The 17,222-nt window shown below is 40.4% G+C and overlaps 1 pseudogene; it reads right to left on the bottom strand.

Moving 5' to 3' along the window:
- Positions 1-4,724: 4,724 nt before the first annotated feature.
- LOC101139305 (thiopurine S-methyltransferase-like) lies at positions 4,725-5,557 on the bottom strand (annotated as a pseudogene).
- Between the last annotated feature and the right edge of the window lie 11,665 nt (positions 5,558-17,222).

Below are 17,222 nucleotides of genomic sequence, written 5' to 3'. Positions count from 1 at the left end.
AATGGAATCAGCTGTCAGAAGGGTATGACAACACCCCCAAACTGTAGTGCCACTCTGATAAAGCCCATGCCAATTGCTAGGGACCCAGCCTGCCCTGCAGCTCAGCTCACGCAGGTTATACATCTCCAATTTTAAAAAATAAATTAGGCAGGTAATAAGGATTATCTCTTTTAAAATTTGAGTTCCCATTGAAAAGACAATTGGATACGAGAGGGGGCTTGGGTTCGAATCATTGTTGTCCTCCTGCCTCCAAGAAGCTTTCAATTCCAACGCCCCCAGGCCCAGGCCAGGTACCCTTCCCCATGACACCACAGTGTCCCACGCTTGTCTCTGTCTCAACTTGTCTTTGACCTAGTGCTTCTTTATGTGTCTATTTTCCCCACAAGAGCATGAGTGGCTTGGTGGCAAAGAGGGCTCTTACCCCAGTGCCTGGCACATCACAAATGCTCAAGAAGTGTTTACAAAATAAAAGGAATTAATATTTACTTACTATGTAAATTGGCCACCCAGTTAATAAACAGACATTTATTGATTATTTATGATTGGGCAGTTCCATGGAGGATACATGTAAGAAACTGTTCTTGTTCATGGAATTTACTCACAAATTTTATTATTAAGAAATAAAAACAAGTATGTGAGGCAGAGCATATAACAGGTACTAAAATAGTGGCCCCGACAGTAAGTTCTGGCAAAGGAGGGAGGGACCATGCAGGTTGAGGGATCCAGGAGGTTTCTGATCTGTACATGTCTGTGTCCCAGGTACTTAGGGTGGGACATGGAAGTAATTGGGGGAGTAGTTTTGTCATTTCCATGGCTGGAAGAAGTCATCTCTAAGTAGAAGAAGGGAAGCTTGTGAGCATCTTCAGTTTCACTGAGCTCCCATAATAGTAGAAATTGCAAGTTCAGGACTCTGGTCAGACCACATGGGGAGTTTTATATCTTTGCCCAGGAAGATTTGCAAATGCATGCAGTTTCAAAGTAGAGTGACCATGTATTAGCCAGGGAAGGCCAGGCTGGGGTATCTGCCTGCTCCTGTGGCCACCAATTATCCTCCAGCATTCCTCGTCCTGCAAATAAGCCCCTCCCCTTCTCCTGGAGAGATAACCCAAAGTCCCCTCTAGTTACTGAACCTAGACCCAAGGCCAGCACCTTTGGGTGATGGACAGTCCTTGCCACATGTCTGGATATGATTATGTTGGGGCTGATAACAAGTCACCTCTTCTCCCCACTTTCACACACACTGGCAGTGTATAGAGATGAGCGGGACAAGGCAAGCAGAATAGTGACTTCTATGAGTGGCAAGGAGAATTGGCAGAACATGGCAGTCCTGGGTCTCTGGCAATGATGGAATCCTGCTCAGCTGGCCTGGACAAGAGCCCCTGCCCCTGTCCTGAAGGAATTTCCCTGACTAGACCTTGATTTTTCTCCAAGGGAAGAGCCCTTTGTCCATTGACCTCCATGGCCCCTGACTTTACTTTGTAAGATGCTCCTCTGCATTCATTATCCTCCACACCCCCTCTGCCGTGGGCATGGCGGTGCGTGCATCCTTTGGGTGCTGTCCAACTTTCATAGCTTTTTTTTTTTTTTTTCTGCTCATGCAAGTGTAGAGACCTGGAGTCATTTTAGGATTCATACAGTCAGTGGCCTTTCTAACTGTATAATTCTCTCAAAAATTTCTGGCCTGTTTACTTCTAGTCAACCTCCCATGCTCAGAATCACAACCAAACTTCTATGCTGGACATAGTTCTCAGAACTGGGTTCACGCCTCTCTTTTGCAAGTTGGTGGAGGCTACACTGAGGACATCTCAAACAACAGGCTGGAGCAGGATGGCAGAAGCCTCATCTCCTGCTTGTTCTGGCTCAGGAGCAATTTACTTTTCGAATGAGGTAAACTCTAACTTCTGGGCATGTTCTCTTCCCTTTCATTCCTACTCTTGAATGCCAGAGCTCATATCTCTTATTACTTATATATATGAAACCCATCTTTCTGGCTCTTGTTCAGATTCTTTCCTTACAGCTGGACGTTCTGTAAGTACTTTGTTGGCTTCCATGTTAGAGAATGTGACAGGTCTATCATAGATTTTGCAACTGCTTGACATGGATCTCCTTCTTTCCTGCCTCCAGTGTCTTTGCTGCTCATCACCAGACTCCTAAGCCAGTGCCACATATTTTAGATTTCTGAACCTACTTCAAAATGTCAAGCACAACGGAAGTTTATTTTTGCTTAAGTAACAGTGCAATTTTGATTTACTGACCACTGGGCAGCCCTTTTCTACATAGTGACTCAAGTATCCAGCTTCCTTCCCTCTTGTGAGTCTATGAAACCCTTGACCTTGGGTTATAAACTATACCAACTGGTATCAGAGGACAGAAGGCATGTTGGAGAGGAAGCATATCTTTTATCTTAAAAATCTACAAGTGGAATACATCAACATCCTCTCACATTTCATCAGATAAAAATTCCATATGGCCATACCTAATTACAAAGACTGGGAAATGTAATCAGCCATGTGCCTAAAAAGAAGACAGGGAAGGGGATTTGGGTGAATAGCTAGTGATTTCTGCCACAGGAAATGGTTGGGCCACATAGGAAGTTTCGTATTCTGGTCTGGTTGGGTCTTTTTGCAAGGGGGCATTGTGTGTACATAATACAAATAAGAGCATGTCCAGAGACATGTCTGGGACCAGAATACCATCAAGGTCATTGTGATTGAGCTTCCCATCTGGAATGGACTTCCTAAAGGGCTCCAAAGTTTATTATGCAAGCTTATTAAAACTTGCTGCTCATAGCTATGCCTTGCCCAAGATACTGTAGCGAATGCTGATTTTATGGGTCCTTTTCTTTCTTCCCTTTGAGTAATCCTGTTCTGATCCAAATGAGTAAGCTCCCAGCACTTGACATGTTTTTTGTCCCCAGTTGTGGTCTGTATGCTCCTATTTAGCTCAGGCTGGCTTATTTCATTTTTAAGAAGTCTCATGCAAAATCTCTTGGAGAATGGACATTTTAAAATATAATATTGGGGGAGTTTGGAATCAAAGGCTTTATAACAATGATAATATCTACTATTTACTGACTGCTTACTATATGCCAGGCATTGAATAGACATCTAACTTAATACTTGAAATAATCTCATAAGGTAGATAAGCAATTAGATGAATGGTTGAAGCAAAATAGAAAATTTAAGTCTATCTGCAACTGTTTTTAAATAACTAAAGGACTATCATGTGGGAGTGAGAGAAATATTCATTCTGCATTGTGTCTCAAAACAAAACTGGGACCTCAGACATTATAAGCCACTGGCAGACTTAGGCTTAATGTAAGGAAGAACTTCCTAACAGTTACAGCTGACTGAACTAGTCCAGGCTAACTCACAAGATACTAATCTCATTGCCTTCAAGAGTAAAAGATCCCATTTTGATACTTGGAGGGTGGAAGTTGAGGAAACTCAGCCATCTGTTCATCCATCTCTTCATCGATCTGTCAATCCATCTATCTACCTGTTTCTGTTTGCATGCGTTCACCAGTTATTTATTAAGGCCCAGGAACTGTGCAGGGTGTTAGTTGGGGAAGTCCATCCCTGAGATCCTATGAGTCTGTGACTCTCAGCCTGTAATATGGCCCTCAACACTGGGATTCCCTGTCACAATCTTCAAAGTACATGATCTAGAAGTCTATTGTGAGCTATCTTCTTAAAGAAAGTCACAATTTAAGGCTCATCTGACTTAGAAAAAGTAAGTTCTGTTAACCAGTATACTTCATCCACTTGCAATAACTTGGAAAACAGTAATCTAAACAAAATCAGAAAAGCAAATTGTTTTTTTTTGTTTTTTTGTTTGTTTGTTTGTTTTAAACTTAAAGAAAAATTTATTCTTAGAATTTGGGAATGTTTGTTCCATATAGATTGTTTAATTAAAATTTATTTGTTTCTTGATTCTGTTACAGATTGTTTAATTAAAGTTTGTTTCTTGATTCTGTTACATATATGGAGAAACCATGTGAAAAGGGATGCTAGGATCTGAGTAAAAGACAAGGGTTTATAGTAAAAACTAATCTTTTTATAACTTTTGGGACCACCTTGAACCCTACTGAAGTGTTATATTTTTTCAACAATTCTAAATTTCATAAAGAATGTCAGGCCAGGCACAGTGGCTCACACCTGTAATCCCAGCACTTTGGGAGGCTGAGGTGGGTAGATCACCTGAGGTCTGGAGTTCGAGACCAGCCTGACCAACATGGTGAAACCCTGTCTCTACTAAAAATACAAAAAATTAGCTGGGCATAGTGGCGCACACCTGTAATCTCAGCTACTTGGGAGGCTGAGGCAGGAGAATCACTTGAACCTGGGAGGCAGAGGTTGCAGTGAGCTGAGATTGTGCCATTGCACTCCAGGTTGGGCAACGAGAACGAAACTCCATCTCAAAAAAATAAAATAAAATAAATGCCAGTTTTTCTGTGTGTATTATGTTTAATATGCATTGCATTTTAAAATATTTTTTTAATTGTACAGGTAACACACACTGATTGATAAAATATCTTGCAATCTGTAAGACACACAGGCATAATCTTTCACATCATAATCTCCTCTCCAAAGGAGCTACTTGAAAAGTTTAGTTACATCTTTTTCTCCTAAAACTTTTTTAGAAAAAGTAAACAGCTTTACTAAAAAGCCATTTTTAGTATAGATCTATCATGTGATTTATAAACAATTTAAAAAATTCATCCATTACATTTTCAGGCTTTAGCGTAATTTTCAATTCCTCAAAAACATGTCAATGTGATTTTATTTTATCTATGTCTCATTTACTTTTCTGTAAGTAGATATAACTTTTCAGAAAGATAGTCAGTCCCCCAATTTTTATGTCATTCTTCAAAAGCATCAACCTTCTCAAGACAATGTATATTGCATATTTTACCAAACAACCTTTCAATTTCAGCATGTGGAACATAAAATGGTGGACCTGGATGTTTAGTTGGATCGTAAGAAAGACACACAGGAGATATTGAAACTTCTTTCCCAGGAGGGATAACATTATATCCGCATAGCATTTGCGATCACCTGGATTAATGGCAACTAATGCTCCTCTATCCCAAATCATGTCAAATGTGCCAATATTTGTCCTGGGAAGATCAAAAATACTGCAACAGTATGATGAAATGTTCCCCGAAGAACTCTTAAATACTTTGGTTCCAGGAATTTCGGTGATTGGTTCTTCTGAGTAAGATAGATTCTGCTCTGTAAAAAATTCTCATATCCCAAGTTCACTGATTTCCACACCAACTACACTGCGTCCCCGGTCTGCAAACCATTTCATCTGAACCGCTTTTCTGCAAAGAGGAAAAAATACCCTCAGTCCACTCTCTCCTTTAAGAAAAGTATCTAAATGTTTCTTTAATAGCTGAGGTCCTTGTTCCTGATGAAAAGCAGTGTTGCCATTCACCCACTTGTCTTGCCATTCTTCCAGAGTTAGTACTTGGTTTTTCTGTACCTCAGTATTGGAGTACTCTTCAATGTCAAGTGAAGTTCTTGTACCATCCATAGTTTCATAGACACCTTTTTCTCACAAGCATATGTCTTCCATGCCTCGCTTACAGCGGGTTGCTGGCCATTGCCTCCGCCACCAGTGTCATCCCAAGCAAATTGTTTTTAAGGGCATTAATGGGACTAAAGATGATATCAAGTGGAGGTCCTCAGGGATCTGATTTAATAAATTTATAAAGTTCTTTGTAGCACTTCCTCACAATGGCCAATGCTGATTTATATATGGATGTCCCTGATAGGGGTGAGCACAGAGCAGATTCACAAACAGGCTTAGACAGCTCCAGTCCTATCTGTGGGATTTCCCTCATTCAGGAAACCAAGATTCTACAACAGTTTCTTTTTTGCCATGTCTTTGTACATTTGGGAGTGCCATGCATCCCTTCTGACCTGTTTCTCATCTGCAGTGTAAGGGGACCGAGGGAAAGGATCTCTAGAGACCTTTCCAGTTTGAGCAGTCCATGATCTTATGATTCTTTTTATTCATTCAGCAAATCCTGAAAACTATGGTTTATTCTGGGTCATAGTTTCTAGCTTTGGGGAGGTCTATAATCATATAAGCACATTATCTTAGAGACAGTCCTCTGAGAAGTATGATGTGCATTTCAAGGAAATGCATTGGAAGAAGCCAGTCTTTGGTCAAAGGTTTGCCTTGGGGGTCAGGCCATGGCTGGCCACCTCAGTCAGATTTAATGCCCCAAATGGACATGCCTTAGACAACTTCTGTCTTTTTCAGCAAATGGCATTGCATGGAGAACAGCGGAAATGGAAGATGCTCATGAGAACTTGAAAGAGATGCCATGAAAAAGCTGAACACACGGAGAAGAAGAAAGGCTGAGACAGAAAGATGGGCTCTGGTTACTTCTTCTCTACCCCCTAGGAGCCTTCACTCTGGCTGTATAACAATCACACTATTTTTTAATTTGTTCTCCCAAAGGATCCACTGTCTGAGAGGAAATCTACAGCCCCATGTCCACTGGAGCGTCGCGTGTACATGATTCAATTAACCTTTAAGGTGGCTCGGGAAGTTTGTGCAATAGGAGAGCCATGCCTTAATTGGCAGCCTGACACAGACAATAAAGTTTGATCAGATGAAGAGGGCATCGGAGACATCATTAGCATCCTCTACTGAAGACTACGTGGGGTGTAAAAGTTGTTTAATTTCTGCTGGAGAAGTAAGGGAAGAGGAAACCTGGTTCACATTTCCTGCATGTTTTGTTTAGTAAAGATCACCTTTCCCTACTACAAACATCAAGCAGGCCCAGTATTTTGGTGTGTGTACAGCTTCCAACCTAGCTTTTACTGCTCTACAATCCACCAAATGATCATTTCTCTGTTATTAAAACTTTGCATTTCACAAGAGCTGTTTTGGAAAAACAAATATAAATAGAGGCAGATGGGGTGATTCCTTCTCAAGAGTTTCAAATGGAAGAAATGGATGGGGCAGAGGGGAAGTGAGACAGTGTGCTAGAGAAAGCCTGGAGGAGGGTGGCTGTGTGTGTGTGTGTGTCTGTGTGTGTGTTTTAACTTTCACAAGAGTAGCAGTTGGGGAGAGGGACTCTGGAAACCATGGAAATGAGTACAAGGTCAATGTCTGGATACTCTCTTATTATTCAGAAGAGTTATAAATCTTAGCCCTTCCAGGAAGTCGTGCCCAAATGAGAAGGGAAGAGAAGGGAAACTAACATTTACAGAATGCCTTTTGTGTGCTAGGCACAGCCCAGATGCTCTCCCTGCTTCTCACAGGCAGCCCTAGGAATGAAGTTTTATTATGCTGCTTTTCTAGATGAGGAAATTGAGACAGAAAGTTTGCAAAAGTTGTTGAGAGGGCCAGCCAGTAGGTGACAGGGCATGAATTCCATTTCAACTCTGCCTTTCTCCCCTACCCCATTAGAAGGAAAAGTAATAGACTTCTTCAAATAGAATCTGACAAAAAATCTTCTCTCTACTAAGTGGATCATCTTCCCATTTTCCTGCAACAGATAAAAAATGCCTACCAACTGAATTTATTTACTAACTGATGTGCATTTAAAAGAGCTTTGAAATGTGCAATACTAAAAATGAGCAATTAATTTTCACTTATACAAAGACACTTAAAATTAAATAGAGCTAGACCAATGTAGGTATGATTATCACTGCTTTGTTGTAAATTCTTTTGAAATCAACAAATTGTCATCAAACATAGAGCAAATGCTCACTCTGAACAAAATACTGAGGATAGTGGGGGAAAAAAAAGAAGTAGAAAAAGACTCGGTGCTTTTGAGGAAAGGAGACAAGGAAAGAGAACCAAAGGTGGATACTACATGTACCATGTTTACACCATGCACACACACACACATCCAAACATGCAATGTATACACTCACACACACATATACCACAGAATTACACATTACTTCAGGCACTAGGGATATATGCTAAACCAGATAGACACAATATCTGCACTTACGGAGCTTACAGACTTGAAGGGAAGAGATCCCCTGAATAAGTAATTATAAGTTTGAAGAGGAGGGAGAAGTCGGATCAGGAGGGGCTTATTGAAAGAGGAAGGACTTGGGAACACTTTAGAATCCTGGCTCTGTGTGTCCCTGGGCAACAACTCATTGGCTCCATTTAAGCCTCTAACACCAGGATCGAATTTGATGCTCTCCAAGGCCCTCTCTTGCAGCTCCATTACACACCGTGACTGTGAATGTCATGGGACGCCACTGTCCCAGACAGAAGGTGGGATGAGACAAACTTTATATGTAAAACGCTTTCCCCTGAGGGCCACCGTCCTATATCCTTCCCCTACTTCACCACCCAGCACCCTTTGCCTGCTGGACCATGGTCCTGGCACTTTGGACAGCTCCCCCAGCACCCCTCTGACCTCATTGTCATCAGTGCGCCTTGGGTCACTTCTCCCCTTCAGTATCCCCCGCTACCCTGGGCCAGGCCTTTGGTGTCCCCCTGACACTTGTGCCAACAGGGCAGAAGGCTGAAGGTACTCTCACCTAATCTTTGACCATTTTAGCTGCAGCCTCTGGAGATAGTGCATTAGTGGAAAATACCCATGCTTGATGGAAAAGATGAGAATTTGAAGGCAGAAGGAGAAAGAACAGCATCAATGCAGGTGTCTGGGAATTTGGGGGAAGGGAGGGCATTGAAGGCTGGACTGGAAGGGAGGGGGACCTTTATCCCACTTTCATGTTAGGCCTCCCTCAGTGTTGAATAGACCCGGGGCAGAAATGGAAAGTTTGAGGGGCGATGTGACACTTAAGCATGGAAAGCTCCCACCCCACCCTTAGATGCATGTCTCTCCTAATTCCTTAATTTCCAGGTTTCATTCAGGCTGTTTCTCCCCTGATTGAAGATATAGGAATAGTCTGATGAAGCAGTAACTCAGCAGAAATAATGATGATGGTGATGATGGTGATAATAACAATGATAATAACTGAGGAAAGAATCATTTATAGATCTTTTTATTTTCCATTTTTGTTTTCGTTCTGTCTCAGATGAGCATCAGCTAATTGATCTTTCTGGCATCTCTGTGGAGTAGGTAAGAATTAGAATTCATTTTCAAGAAATACCCAGCTTATTAATAACCAAGGAGGGGGTTGATACACTGTTTAACTGACTGGCTTGTCCCATCTGAAGCTTCGAACACAGAAGCTCAGCTCGTTCATGGAGCTTTCACGATCAACCCATGAGCAAGCAAACAAAAACCGCTTCCAGAATGTTGAGATTGCTCCCAGCTGTTACAACTTCATAGACATTGACATTGGCAGACTAGGATCTTACTAAAGGTTAGTTCTTATTAGCTTTGAGGCCTTGAATATGTCCCTTAGTCTTTCTGGCTTCAGTTTCTCCATCAGTGAAATGGGAATATGAATACTATGTTGTAGGAATATTGTTTGAATCAATAACAAATGTGCAGTTTTGAGTTTTTGACAAGCCCATAAAAAGAACAAAAATAGAACCCAAGGTCTAGAGGAGAATAACAGGTAAAGTACAAGATCCTCAGAAGCTTGGAAAATCTTCAGGGTCTGCCCTACTTAGGAGGGACCTTATTCCAGACTGCCTCACCTGTCTTCTACCCTCATCAAATCTCAGCTGGACAATGCTCCTTTTCTCAAGAACCATCTTTTCTTTCAAATAATATGATTAACTAGTCATGGACTAAGCAATGAATGGCTATAAGCAATGTAAAATATGATGTAGTTCTTCTAAGTAACAATTTATGTTTAAACACTGATTTTCCAAGCAGTCCGATTTTTAAAAAAATTTCTATATTTTCATAATGTTAGATACTGTTCTATTTGCATGTGTTAATTTTAATTTTACTTATTCTTACTTTACATAAAGTAAAATGCATTCTTCTTGGTGTATAGTTCTGAGGTTTTACAAATGCCTAGAGTTAGGTAACCACAACAAAGATAGAAAACATGGCTATCACATCTCCAAAATTTTCCTTTGGCGTCAATTGCTTTCCCACCTCCAGGCCCTGGCAACCTCCAGTCTGTTTTTACAGCCTGGTTTTCTCCAGAATGTCATATGAGTGGAATTGTAGAATATGCAGCCTTTTGAGTCCATCTTCCCTCACTTGACAGAGTGCATTTGAGCTTTATTCATGTTGATTCCTGTATTAATAATGTATTCCTCTTTACTGCTGAGTAGTATCCCATTGTATGGATGTTTCACAATTTGTTTATCCATTCATTACTTAAAGGCTTGCTTTTAGGTTTGGGTATTAATTATGAACAAAGCCATTACAAACATTCACATACATGTTTTTCTGTGAACCAATGTTCCTATTTCTGTTGGATAAATAACTGATTGTTGAGTTGTATGATAAGTGTATGGCTAACTTTATTTTTTTTTAAGCTACCAAACTCTTTATCAGATGGGATATATCATTTTGCATTCTCATAAGCAATGGTTAAGAATTTCAGGAGTTCCACATCTTCACAAGCACTTAGTATTGCAAGTTCCCTTTATTTTAGCATATAATGGGTATATAGCAGTATCACCTTGTAGAGTTGCCCTTTATCAAGTTAAGAAAGTTCTCTTCTTTTGTCAGATGCTTTTCCTATACCTATTGGGATGATCATTTTTTTTCTTTCATTTATTAATATGGTGAGTTACATTAATTGACTTTCAAATGTTGGCTTAGACTTGCATTCTAGGGATAAATACTACTTATTCATAATGTATTATTATTATCATTCTTTGAGACAGAGTCTCGCTCTGTAGCCCAGGCTGGAGTGCAGTGGTGCGATATTGACTTGCTGCAACCTCCATCTCCCGGGTTCAAGTGATTTTCCTGCCTCAGCCTCCTGAGTAGCTGGGATTACAGGTGTGTGTCACCACATCTGGCTGATTTTTGTATTTTTAGTAGAATTGGGGTTTCAGTATGTTGGCCAGGCTGGTCTTGAACTCCTGAACTCAAGTGATCTACCCGCCTCAACCTCCCAAAGTGCTGGAATTACAGGCGTGAGCCATCGTGCCCAGCCTTATTGCTGGACTTTGATTTGACAAATTTTGTTTAGAATTTTGGTTGTTTGTAGGCATTGGTCTATAGTTTTCTTGTTTTGTAGTGTCTTTGTCTGGTTTTGATATTAGGGTAATGCTGGCCTGTTAGAAATAAAGCAGCCATAGACAATAAGTAAGCGAATGGGCATAGCTATATTCCAGTAAAACTTTATTTATAAAAAGATGTGATAGGTTGGAGCCCACAGGCTGTAGTTTGCCAACCACTGGCTTAGACTATTGATTTGAGACCCCTTTTTGTTTCTAAACATTTAATGATATACATTTTCCTCTAAGCACTGTCTAGCTGCACTTCACAAATTTTAAAATGTTGTATTTTCATTTCCTCTAGTTGGAAATAATTTCTAATTTTCCTTGACACCTCTGCTTTGACCCATGGGTTACTTTAAAGTGTGTTGTTTAATTTTTAAATATTTGAGGATTTTCCAGATATTTTCCCATGACTAGTTTCTGGTTTGATTCCACTGTGGTCAAAGAACATACTTTGTAGGATTTCAATTCTTTTAAATTTGTTAAAATTTATTTTACTATCCGAGGAACCATCAATATTGGAGAATGTTTCATGTACACTTGAAAAGAATGTATATTCTGTTATTTTTTTTAATGAGCTGTTCTATTAATATCAACTAGGTCAAGTTGGTTAACAGAGTTCTTTAGTTCTTCCATATTGTTGATGACTTTCTATTTACTTGCTTGTAGATTACTGAAAGAAATATTAAAGTCTTCAAATATACTTTTGAATTTGTCTGCTTATTTTTAATCTCTGTCAGTTTTTGCTTCATGTATTTTGAAGCTCTGCCATTAGGTGTACATACATTTAGGATATACATTTTCTTGACAATGGCCCTTTTGTAATTGTGTAATATTCCTCTTCATCCCTGGAAATTTTACTATTCTGAAGTCTTTTTTAGTGTGATTCAAATGTAGCCACTCTATCTTCCTTTTGGTTAGTATTCATATGGTATAGATTTTCCCATACTTTTAGTTTTAACCTATTTATATTTTTTTGTTTAAATTGCTTTCTTTTGGACAGCATTTAGTTGTGTCTTCATTTTTTATCCAATTTGATGATGTCTGTCTTTTAATTCATTTACATTTCATCTAATTATTGAAGTGACTGACTTTAAGTCTACAGTTTAGTATTTGTTCTCTCTCTTTTTGTTTCTTTGTTCCTTTCTTCTGCTTTTTCTACCTCCTTTGAAGTGATTTGAATATCTTTGGCATTCCATTTTGGTTTATCTATTACCTTTTAGACTGTATCTCTTTGCATTCTTTTTGTTTAGTGTTGTCTTGGGGGTTACTATATTGATATCATTTCACAGTCTGTACAGAGTGAACATACTATAACATCAAATAAAATATAGAACTCTTACAACCACATAGATATTTTTACTCTTTCCACCTTTAACATATGCTTGTCATGTGCTACAGGTGCACATGTTGAAAACCTACCAGGCAATGTTATGCTCTGTGCTTAATAATCATACATATTTTAAATAACCTAAGGGAAATAAAATAATCTGTTATATTTACCCGAACATTTTCCATTTCTGTTGCTCTTCCTTCATTTCTGAAGTTCCGTGTTTCCCTGTAGTATTATTTCCCTTCAGCCTGAACAACTTTCTTGTTTTTAAGCATTTCTTTTTGAGTAAGTCTGCTGATAATGAATTCACTTAACAGATTTCCCTTTGTCTGCAAATATATTTATTTCACCATCATTCCTGAAGGATGCTTTCAGTGAGAATTCTGAGTTGACAGTTCTTTTCTTTCGGTAGTTTAAATATGTTGTTTCACTGTTTTCTGGCTTCCATAGTTTCTAATGGAAATTTGTACTTATTCAAATTCTGCTTCCCCTACATGTAATGTACCATGATTCTCTGGCTGTTTTCAGAATTTTTGTTCTTTATCTCTGGTTTTCCATAGTTTGATTATGATATGTTTGGTGTGGTTATCTTCGATTTTATCCTGTTTGGGGGGTTCACTGAATTTGAATCTATAAATTTATGTCTTTCATCAAATTTGGGCAGTTTTCAAACATTATTTCTTCAAATAGTCTTTTTCTGCTACAATCTTGTTCTACTTATTTTCTTGTAGGACTCTAATAACACAAATGTCAACAATTTGATAGTGTTCTGGAGGTTCCTGAGGCTTTGTTCATTTTTTTGTCAATTATTTTTCTTTCTGTTCTTCAAACTGGATAATTTCTATTCATTTGTCTTCAAGTTCTCTGATTCCTTCCTCTCTCATCTCTGTTTTGCAACTGAACCCACACAGTGGGTTGTTCATTTCAGATATTGTGTTACACAGTCCTAAGATTTTCATTTGGCTTTTAAAAATAGTTTTCTGTATTGATAACTTTTCTCTTTCTATCCTTTCAAGAGCGTGATTATAATAGCTACTTTCAAGTTTCTGTCTGATAGTTCCAACATTTGTGTATCTTGTCATTGGTGTGTGTTAACTATCTTTCCCTTGAGAATTGATCACATTGTCCTGGTTTTCCCTATGTTAAGTAATTCTGGTTTTGGGTTTTTATGGTGTGACTCTGGGTCATGTTAAAAATCCTCTGGAGAACCTTGAGTTTTCTTGTCTTGGCAGTCAATCAAACCAGTTAGGTTCATTCCATAAGTTCTGTCTCACTTTCTGTGGGAGGAAGTGCTGATGTCAGTTTGGTTCTCACATCTGCCTTAGGTCTTCCTCATGTGTGAGCTTCTTGGGGGTTAGTCTGGGACTTGGTGTTGGCCTATATTCAGTTCTGACATTCTTTGTTATCTTGCTTTTGTTTTCTTCTGTACCTGTGCAGCTTATGGTGAAGTCCAAGACGTGTATCAATTTAGACACAGAATTGGTGGCATTCTTTTATTCAGCTCTCTCTGCTGTGGAGCTTCCACCATATCCTCCTGCTTCCTCCAAGTGGCCACTTTTCCCAGCCCTCTGGCTAGAGGGACACAGAATGTCTCAGAGCTTCATCTGCTCCATGATACCACACAGTTCTCTGAAACAAGATGCCCTTGGGGCAAGCAGAGAAAAAGGAATGGGATTTTCTTTATGCTTTTTAGAATACAGGACCATAGTCTCCCTGTTCTCCTTACCAGAAGGATTTTCTTTTGGAATTTTAGATACTCAAGCTGCCACCACCATGCAGTACAGTTCTGAGACAACGGCTGTCCTTAGGGTGAGGGGCCAGGAGAGGAAAAAAAGAAACAAAGGGAATTCTCCCATGCCCTCCAGCTCTCTGGGGCCCTTTTCCTAATCATCTGACCAGAAAGACAGTAGCACCTCTTCCAGAGTTCTGCTGCCTACACTGCAGTACAGCAGCACTGGAAACACCCACAGATCAAAGCCAGTTCATAAGACAGGGGAATAAATGGTATTCACCCCTGTTACAAGTCATTTATCAAGATTTGGTTCCTCCTTTTCCCAAGCCTCCTGATGTTGTGTTTCCAGAATTATCAGGTAGTAGTTGCTTTTTGTATTTTGTCCAGTGTTCTTGCTGCATTTAGTGGGAGAGATTGGCTGTAGTGGACTTCTTCCACCTTGGCTAGTGACAGAAGTGTTCCTATAATGTTTTAATTCAAACGGTTGCTTTTAATGTTGGAAGCACTAGTGTAGTAATAGTTTGCAGATACTTTTTACCCTATCATGTTATACTAAGTCTACTCTACCTGTATCCTGAGCAGGCTGTGGAAATAGCCAGAAAGTCAGGCCAGGGCATATTAACCTGCTGTTCATGTAGTGTAAACACTTTGGGCTCTTCATCTCTCCCAGAATGGAAGTCTCATCAGTAAAGACAGAAATTAAATGTATGTTAAACCATGAAACATCTATTATGGGTTTAATTTTGTCCCCCACCAAGGATATGTTGACGTCTTAGCCCCTAATACCTGTGAATGTCACTTTATTTGGAAATAGGATCATTACAGTTGTCATTAAAGTTGCAATCTGGTTATACTGGAGTAGGGTGGGTCCTTAATCCTATATGACTGGTGTCCTGATAAGAAGAGGAGATTCAGACACAGAAAAACAGATGGATGATGACCATGTGATAATGGACGCAGAGGCTGGAGTTTTACTGCCACAGCTGAGGAATACCTGGGGCTACCAGAAGTGGAAGAGGTAAGGAAAGGTCCATCTCTAGAGGCTTTGGAGGGAGCATGGCCCTGCCAACACTTTGATTTCAGGCTACTGGCCTCTAGATTTTGAGAGAGTAAATTTCTGTACTTTTAAGCCACTCAGTTTTTGCTACTTATTATGGCAGCCCTTGGAAACTAGCACATCCCATCTGGGGAAAGTGTATTGTGCAAGTGAATAACTGAGTAGAGTAAGCAGCCCCTGGGAATTTCTAAGTGATTTGGGGCAGCCCTGGAGACTGGCAGAACTGGCGACATTCTCCAGAGAGTAGAGGACAGTGATTGGCGATTGCTCCAAAACAGGGCCTGTGCCTTTGGCTGGTTCCCTACTATGGCCAAGCATTTCTCACTGGAAAGGGCTGCCCAGCTGGCCTCTTGCACACTAGCACTACCCACCCCACTCTACTCACATAGGCACTCTGACTGCTGCCCTGGAGTTAGCTAAGGGACCACAGGGAAGCCACATCAGCTGTTTATGGCTAGACCACAGAATCTAAGGTCTCCCCTGCTCAAAAGCCTGCATGGGCTCCCTCTTGCCATCCTCATTCCCCTGCTGAATCCTGACTCTTCACTCAGCACTCAGGGCCTCCAAGACCTGGTACCACACTCTTGTCCCATCTACCATAGCTCCCCATAGCATCACCCTCCTCTCTAACAAGGGGTCTTGTGGAAGTCCTGAGGGCTGAAGCTCCCCAAACCTACTCTCATCTGAGACCCTTGGGAACAGATTACAAAAACAGATCTCCATAGCTACCACAAGACATTCTAATTCTTAACCGACAGCAAGGAACCTGTATTCTTAACAAGTTCCCTGAATGATTCAGATGGGACCTCCAGCATTGCCCCTCTTTATAGTAGTTTTCCCATAAACTTGTGGGAGGAGGGGTAGGGCAGCACCCCAAGGAAGGGTGCAACCAGGGCAGAAAGAAAGTTTTGCAGGGGAAGGAAGACTTATGGGATTGGGATCTGAGGAAGAAGCTGCCCAGGGGGAGGGAGAAATGCAGGTGAAAGGAAGAAGATGGAAGTCATAGTTCTGCAGAAACAACAAGGGCACAGGAGGATGGCCTGCAAGGAGAGGAGGTGGGGCTCATCTGGGACCTGAGGGGAGGCAAAGGTGTAGAACACCTCCTTTCTCTTGGCTATGGCTTGCATTAGAGTTAGTGGAGGAAATTTTCAACACATAGGTAACACGGAGCTGAATTGGTGGCCAGAGGAACACAAAATGGCCCTGGGGTGGGCATCTTATGGGACCAAATAAAAGGAAAATGCAAACTTGCCTGAGGGAGAAGCTGAGGGCTGCAGGAGGATCTGTGAGAAGATGAGGGTGATGGCCTTGGGCCTGGACTGACAAGGGGAACAAATGAGGCAGGGGAGAGATGGGCTGGGAAGGCCCGGGAAGGCCAAAGAGAAAGAAAGTGCCGAAGGTGAGGGTCTGGCTGGGGGAGACCTGGGTTCCCTTGCAGAACCTATCACCCTCTTGTGGTGTGATTTTGGAAAAGCCACATAACGCTCTGGCCTAAGTGTTCTCATACTCTAAATGATAACTCAGCTGTATAGGTATCCCAAGAGGATCAGATAGGAAAATAGGTTAAAAAATGTTTTTTATTTTATTTTATTTATTTTTATTTTTTAAAAAGTCTACAGATAAAAAGGTTAATGACTGTTATCTTTATGATTAGTATTCCAAGAAATCAGATATTGTCTTCTAATGAACATGAGTATTCAAACACTCTAGGACAGTGAGAAATCATTGAGCCATCATGTCATAAGAATCAATTCAACATGTAGTCTTCCTAAGGCAGATTATATTGTGATAGAATTTAAGGGCATTTATCAGAGTTGAATAGACACTTGTTATAAACCCAGTTGGGAAAAACGTGCTGCAGAAACATCAGAGACTGAGTAATACCTCTCAATCAATGTCATGGTTTTCAATAATTGACATAAAGTTTCTGATTATTGTTTCATAGTACTTTGCATGCTACCCCCCATTACCAACTTGTTTTATGATGATGTTAATATACAGATGTT

Source organism: Gorilla gorilla, chromosome 17 (assembly GCF_029281585.2).
Source record: "Gorilla gorilla gorilla isolate KB3781 chromosome 17, NHGRI_mGorGor1-v2.1_pri, whole genome shotgun sequence".
NCBI lineage: Eukaryota > Metazoa > Chordata > Mammalia > Primates > Hominidae > Gorilla > Gorilla gorilla.
Note: the sequence above shows the minus strand (reverse complement) of the source record. Positions and strands in the feature narration are given on the sequence as shown.